This window comes from Leptonychotes weddellii, chromosome 2 (genome assembly GCF_054177405.1).
Source record: "Leptonychotes weddellii isolate Sample4059 chromosome 2, ASM5417740v2, whole genome shotgun sequence".
NCBI classification, from domain to species: Eukaryota; Metazoa; Chordata; class Mammalia; order Carnivora; family Phocidae; genus Leptonychotes; species Leptonychotes weddellii.
This window is the reverse complement of record NC_138370.1, coordinates 40,044,384-40,052,102: the sequence shown is the minus strand read 5'-3', so window position 1 is coordinate 40,052,102 and position 7,719 is coordinate 40,044,384. Positions and strand designations below refer to the sequence as shown.

At 51.4% G+C, this 7,719-nt stretch overlaps 1 long non-coding RNA gene across 1 annotated transcript in view; it reads right to left on the bottom strand.

Annotated features, from left to right (window-relative positions):
• The window catches only part of LOC115942099 (uncharacterized), an 11,962-nt gene extending 4,248 nt beyond the window's left edge, over positions 1-7,714 (bottom strand). The window contains exon 1 of the long non-coding RNA XR_014142077.1: positions 7,586-7,714. This is a non-coding gene — a long non-coding RNA (uncharacterized LOC115942099). The remainder of the gene's footprint in view (positions 1-7,585) is intronic.
• Between the last annotated feature and the right edge of the window lie 5 nt (positions 7,715-7,719).

Sequence of the window (7,719 nt, the reverse complement as noted above, 5' to 3'; positions counted from 1 at the left end):
ACTGTAAGACTCCTCACTTTATAAAACAAACAAAAAGACACAGAGAAGTTTAATGAACTTGCCCATGGTCATGTAGCTGCGAAATGGAAGAGCCAGGATCCGAATCCAGGTGCTCTTCCCCAGAACCTACCAGGCAGAAGGAAAAAAAAACACAACCAACCACTCAGGCTGAAAGCAGTTTTCAATTAGTTATGTTGAAATTAACCAGAGTCATCCTAAAATAATTTTTTTCTAAGTTTGAATAATATTTATTGACTATATTTTGGAAAACACATTAAAAAAACTTTAAGTCACATAAGCCCACCAAAAAAAGATCATCACTCTCAACACATTAACATGTTTCCTCCCAGTGTTTTCTCCTTACTTATGTATTTTAATTCAGATGACATTAATGAGTGTCTCCATTCTCTTGAGAAAGAGGCATTAGTCCTCTCTTGATGCATCTGCCATTCGTACCCGCGCCTCCTGCCTTCTCTCTGTGCGTCTCTAATGTGTCCCTGTCAAATGATGCAGTACAAAATGAAAATGTTAATGTATAGTAACAATGATGGCAGTTGACAGTGAGTGGCCACCAAGAGCCAGGCCCTGTGCTGAGGAGGCACCTCACATACGTTATCTCCTGTGGTTCTCACGGCAACCATATTAGGTGGGAGCCATTATTTTTTATTGTTATGTTAATCACCATACATTCCATCATTAGTTTTTGATGCAGTGTTCCATGATTCACTGTTTCCGTATAACACCCAGTGCTCCATGCAGAACGTGCCCTCTTTAATACCCATCACCAGGCTAACCCATCCTCCCACCCCCCTCCCCTCTAGAACCCTCAGTTTGTTTTTCAGAGTCCATCGTCTCTCGTGGTTCGTCTCGGTGGGAGCCATTATTCTTCTCATTTTACTGATGAGGAATCTGAGACTTAACATGTAACATGTGGCTCTTCCTCTTTCCTTCCTTTCCTGAAGAACTCAGTCCTAACACCACTGTGTCCACACACGGGGTGGTAAGGGGTCGAGACTGGGGTGTCAGAGCCCCCACCTTACCCCAAGCAGTTGAAGAACATGTCTGCATGTCTGCATGAAGGTAAAAGGGCTTCTTGGTATAGGGGGGGACTCAGTGTGGGGTATGAGGCCCTGAACAGGGTGAAGAGAGCCAACGGTGGTGTGGGAGGGTGCCCCTGTGGGGGGGGGGGCGGGCGGGTGTGGCAGAACCTGAGCAGATGGAAGATGGAGTCCTCATGGGCAGCATGGGGTATGAGATCCTGAGCAGGGTGAGGGAGGGGACTGCGAGTGGGAGTGGGGTGCTGGAGCCCAAGCTGGGGGAGGACGGCATCCTCATGGGGGAGGGATACAGTGACAATGGGAGACTGATTACGGGGAGGGGAGCAATCAATAGGCAGTCATATGACACAGAACGTAAGCCAGATGTGCCTCTGTTGAAGAGACACAACTAAGTAAAGGGAGGGAACTGGAATGAATCCTGTGGTGCTAGACGGACATGGAGCTCTTGGTGTGAGGTCACTGTGTTCAACAGTCCAGCAGACATAGAAATAAATACATACGTATAGATAGAAATATATGAATGTATCTTCACGGATCTCCCTAGCTCTGTCCACTGAGAGGGCCTGGAAGCCACAGCACCCCAACTGTAACAAGCGCACCCTAACCTTGGTTTCTGAGTTCGTTCTCTGCTATAAGGAACCAGTGCTACTGGGACAAATGGCCAAGAGAGGACTAGAATATTCGTTTGCTATTCGTATAAGGACGTGCTCAAAGATGGACAGGGACATCTCAAAAGGGCATAGGAACCAGCTCAGAGAGGCTTCCACTGGCCCAGCAGAGGACAATTTGAATATTAAAATAAAAAAACCCAAACTGTAGTAATGGACTACAGCCTATTGAACAACACAGGAACCCATGATTCCATACTCATGTAAATAAATACATGAAATGAAGTCTCACGAAGAACAGGTTTCAAAGGACCTCCCCACAAAATAAGTAATAATTGCAATAGAAAAAGAAACTTGACAGTGGAGAGAAGTTGGCAGGCACCATCTTAATCAAATGGCAAAAGCAATCATTCCAGTTACGGTTAAAATTGAAATCAGGAGCAGCCTGAGAGGTCAAAGTGAAAACACACAGTCACTTGTACGATGTTCCTGCCAAGGATCCATGGCCTGAATCCAATGAAGAGGAAACACTAGACAAACCCAAACTGAGGACATTCCACAAGACAACTGACATGTAATCCACACACGTTTTAAGCTTCTGCAGGTCCAGGCTGAAAAGCAGTTCCACGTAGAGTCAAATGCAACGTGTGACCCCGGGTTAGATCCTTTGCTATAAACAACATTACTGGCACAAAGGATAACTCTCCAGCCTAAAGATTGGACGGTAATAAGGTATTAATGTTAATTTCCTGACTTTGATGGCTGTGTCCCACACAAGTGGAAGGTTTTTATTTGTGGGAAGGACATGCCAAGGCATGGGGCATGATGCAGCACAGCAACTTATTCTCAAAGGCTCAGCGGAGAAAAAAATGAATTTTTGTTTAACTTGCAACATTTCTGTAGGATTTTTTTTTTCTTTTTAAGATGAATTAATATATCCAAGGTCACCTAACTAGATAGAGGCAGGATTCAAATCCAGGTCTAGAAACCAAGTTCTCCAGGGGCGCGTGGGTGGCTCAGTCGTTAAGTGTCTGCCTTCGGCTCAGGTCATGATCCCGGGGTCCTGGGATCGAGTCCCGCATCGGGCTCCTTGCTCAGAGGGAAGCCTGCTTCTCCCTCTCCCACTCCCCCTGCTTGTGTTCCCTCTCACTGTCTCTCTTTGTCAAATAAATAAATAATCTTAAAAAAAAAAAAAGAAACCAAGTTCTTCAGCTCTAAATTGTTCATTCACTCCTCTGTAAGACAGTTCCTTCTGGCGTGGGGAGGTGGCCTGGGGGTGGGAGCCCCATTCAGCTGGCTCTTGTGTCTTTTGAAATGTCCCCATCGATCTTTGAGCACTTCCTTATAATAACAGAATATTGGGGCGCCTGGGTGGCTCAGTCGGTTAAGCCTTCAGCTCAGGTCATGATCCCAGAGTCCTGGGATCAAGCCCTGCATCAGGCTCAGTGGGGAGTCTGCTTATCCCTCTCTCTCTGCCTCTCCCCACCACTCACGCTGGTGCGCACTCTCTCTCTCTCAAATAAAATCTAAAAAAAATAATAATAGAATATTATAGGCCCCTTTTGTCCTCTCTCGCTCCGGCCACTTGCCCTAGGAGCAGTGGTTCCTCTCGGCAGAGGTGGGGGAAGGCGCCGCTCATCACAAACTCTAGAGCAACAACAGAAGCGACCCCTGGATGTCACATACTCAACAGTGCCCCCGTGTATTCGTTTCTAGGCCCAGCTTTCTCGTTTGCCTTCAGCGCCCAGCGCTGGCCTGGATACTAAATGTGAAAGCCATAGTACTCTCCGTGTGGTGGCCCGTGTGTAGCATGCAACATAGCAGAAGCAAGAGCGGAAGGGCCACGTGTACACGGCCTGTACGGCCCGCCGTGGAACAGGAACAGGGCCAGGCCCTTTCCCCCTTGATTGGCCTGCCCCAGGCGCCACTCAGCCCAGGGCCCTGCGCGCTGCAGGCGGTCAACGTCGGCACAGGTGTTTCCAACTGGTGAACCTTCTAAACTTCTCACAGTCCACTCAGTCGCTGAGACTGATGGCATTATTTCCTTTGCTTCTTGAGCCAGGGAGAGCACACTTCTTGGCACTCGGCAGTATTTATTCGAGAGAGATCGAGCATGAGTGGGGGTTGGGGCAGAGGGAGAGGGAGAAGCAGACCCCTGCTGAGCAGGGAGCCCGACGCGGGGCTCGATCCCAGGACCCCGGGATCATGACCTGAGCTGAAGGCAGATGCTTCACCGACTGAGTCACCCAGGCGCCCCGGCCCTTGGCGGTATCACAGCTTCCTGGGCTGCTCCAGATCTTACTCCAGAGGTAGCTGAGCTGCGTCTGGGCCCCTAGAAGGATCTGGCCTCTTCCCACCTGAGGGCTAAGGCCAGACGGGCCCAGGCCCAGAAGGCTGCAGACACAGGGAAGGACCAATGATGCGGGGGCCCTGCAATGACAACGAGGGGTCGCGCCTGCTCAGAAGGGCCCTCTCCACCACCGAGAGGGCTTGGAAGCACACAGCTGCACCTAACAACTTCACTTTCTGATGCTCAGTAAGCATCAGATGAGATGAGAGACAATGGGTTTTTTCCATCCTGAAAAGCCTCGAGCAACCATTTAAACACATAGCTCTTCTGGATTTTCTATTAGGATTTTCTATTAGAGGGAAATTCTTAACATCCACGAAGACACTTGTTGAACCTGTGCCCCTTGTGGGTGGAAAGCCGGAAGGTAAACTCGACTGTCTGAAAGAAAGTGGTCCTAGTCTGACACAGAGACCACAGGACAGCACCCACCAGTTGCTCACTTTTCCTCTGGAACACGTGGGCACCAGACCGCTCCAGGTGGGCATCGGCAGCCCCTCTCTCAGCTCTCTGCCTTTCCTCATCCCCTGTGGAGCCTCCCTCTCCCCACACAATCCAGCCAGAATCACGAGGCTCCGGCTCAGGCGGCACTGGAGGGGATGCGGGTCTGGTGAGCTAAGAGGGCAGGGGTGCAGGGGGGTGTCATGTCCGGGGAAACAGGCCCTCCCGGGCTGTGGCACAGGACATTTCTAAAAGACCTGCCCCTCTTGATGAGGTAGTATGGTTTTAGAAACAGCCACAACCATCCCTCCCACCCCGCATGCCTTTTTGCAGTGTAACTCTCGCCACTCCTCCTATCAAGAGATGGGGTCCACGTCCCTCCCAGAGTCCTGGCTGGCCCTGTGATTTTTTTAGTCAATAGAATACAGAAGTGACACCGAGTGACTCCAAGGCCTTGGCAAGAAAGGCCTCTCAGAACCAAGCAGCCATGCGGTTAAGAATTGGCCTGGCCACGGAAAGGATGAGGGGCTCCATGGAGAACTGAGGCGCGCCCGCTGAGGGCCAGCACTGACTGCAGCCTCGTGAGGGAAGCCATCTTGGTCCCAAGCCGATGGGCTCCCCTCCAACTGCAGCCAGCCAAGCAACCCCAGGCAAGAATGGGCAGCAAAAGCGCCTGCCTGAGCCCAGCCTGGCTGGCAGGTTCATGAGCAAACAAACGGTTGGTTTTAAGTCACTAAGTTTTGAGAGTAGGAGGTTGTTACACTGGAAAAATAATGAAAACGCTGCCAAAGCTGAGTGCTTTTCCTAGCAAGGCCCTGGCGTGTTCGTGTACCCCTTTCCTCCATCTTACCAAGAACCTGCCTCAGCTTCCTAGCTGCGCATGGCCCAGAGCCCCAGGACGGGGAGAAGGAAATGAATACAACCTACCAGTTATACCAGGAAGTATTTAGTGAGAGCCTGAAACACATTCAGCATCACTTTCGGTGCCGCAGGAATACGAAGACATATCTGGGAGCCACTCTGCCACCAGTAAACCTACACTCCAGATGAAAAATTAAAATTCATAAACACAAAACAATGGCAGGCACCTCACAATCGCATATAAGTGTGTGAAGGGCCTCTGAATATCAGTTCCCAGAGCCAGGCTGGAGCCATCAGGGAAGGACAGAAGATGGTGGAGCTGGCCCTAGCCCTTGAGGATGGGAAGGACTGACCGAGACGGGAGAGAATATTCTGGGTGTGTATATGAGGGTGTTTAATTATAGGTAAAAAAAATATAAATGAGCTTGCTGAGGAGAGGGATAGCATAATGCTGAGAGGACAAAGGGGCAGGAAGACAACAGCCAGGCCAGAATGAAGAGGGGTCTCACCAGCCAATGCTGTCGCTAGGGCTCACTGGGATGTTTCAGTGACATTTAAAAGCTGACATCAGCAAAGCCCGCTCGGCATGGCATTCTGTAAAGCCCTAAGGAAGAGCTCCAAGAATGAGCCTTTTGTCAGAGCAGGGCCCACCTGGAGAAGGAAACGAGGCAGGGGCCAGGTTCCGGAGGGTTCGGGGAACTGCTGTCCTCAGGCAGGAAGAAGGTGCGCACCTGTTTGCATTTAACGTGGCTCAGCCCTGACTATGCCATCGATCAAACTACTTCCTAAATCAGAGTCCACATTTGTTACAAAGGGAAGCTTCCCCTGTCCTGGCCAGCATCCAGGCATTCACACAGCCATGCTCTGCCCCTGGGAAGAGGACACTGGGAACCCCAGTGTCATGATGTCTCTCTCCACCAAATCTGCTACACCTCTAGCCTTCCTCCTCCCCTCCCTTTGAGGGGGGGAGGGTTGTACCACCGTCCCCACCAGGCTTCTCCTGGCTCCTCCGTGTTGCCTCAGCCACGCCAGGGCCCTGAACTCACTGGAAGGCTGCACCCACACCATCCCTCAAAAATGACAGTCCCATCCACCAACCATCTTAAGGTGGGAGGAGCCATTTAAGACTGTTCCTACCCTAAGGGAAGCTATATGGCCAGTATCCTTGCTCCTAATTTATAGGTGGTGATACTGAGTCATGGAAATGATTTACCAGGGCATTCTCAACACTCCAGTGACTCATCAGGGTCAAAATCCCACATAGCCCAACCCACAAGTTGTGTGACTTCGGGCACGTATCTCCTCCACTCTGTGCTCTATCACCAACAGCGCGGCCTCGCTGGTGCCTGAGGTTTTGCCCAGGGCTCTGCTGCCGCAGTACCAGGGTCCCACCTCTCAGACCCTGTTAGAGCTCTCCCATTAAAGCTAGAACCCCAAACCCAACACAGAGCTGCAAATCAAGGAATTCTGGCTGACGATAACCTGGGTGGTTGCATGTACCTTTGAGAGAGGGAATGTCATCAAATGTGTGTCTTTGTGTGTGTGTCCACGCTGATGCGGTCGGTTCAGTAAGTTCCCCCTGTTGTGATGTGTAAGAATTCTTAAAAAGAATAAACAAGTTGAGACCCTGGCCTTAATGCAGACCCAGTCTGTAAGGGGATGTGCATTCCAGAAACAGATGGCCAGCTAGGCCAGGCACCTATTCTGGAGGACTCTTAGCGATTCTGTTGGACTCTGGCTCTTAGCTGTGTTCCCAGGGTCCACAGAAGCCTCACAAGCTGCCTTCCTTCTTCTTCCAGAAGGGAAAGGGCTAAGTTTATTAAGCTATGCGATGCTGGGAAAGGCACAACAATTTCATGTGCATGTCTTACAAATCCTCCCAACAGCGAGCTCTTGTCCCACCTACTCACGAGGACACCGAGGACACCATGGCTCACAAAGGCTACCTTTGCCAGGTCACACTGCCGAGTGTGGGGGCGTCACCTTACACCAGGCAGGCTCTGCAGGGCACTGGACTGACCTGGAACCTCCGGCTTCCCTCCCACTCCTCCAGTCCTTGACCCCAGCAAGCCATGTTCCTGCCTCCATCACATCTCTCCCTCAGCCTGGGGCACCCACCTCTCCACAAGCCAGATCGCCCCCAAGGCCCACGCCTCCTCCGCCCTGGAGCTTACACATCTCATGATCAGACCCCCTTCAATGACCCCTTATAGCTGCCCCTCTCTCGGGGTCCTCCTGGTTGCCTGTAATCCAGTCCCCATCCCACTCACCCGCACCGCACCAGGCACACAGTAGATCCCGCTAGGGGTCGCTGAGTGCCCCCCACGCCTCCGCCCGGCCAGCAAGCACCAAGGGACACGACCCCGACGTCCCTCCCCACCTCGGGCGCAGGGTCCAGCCCCCG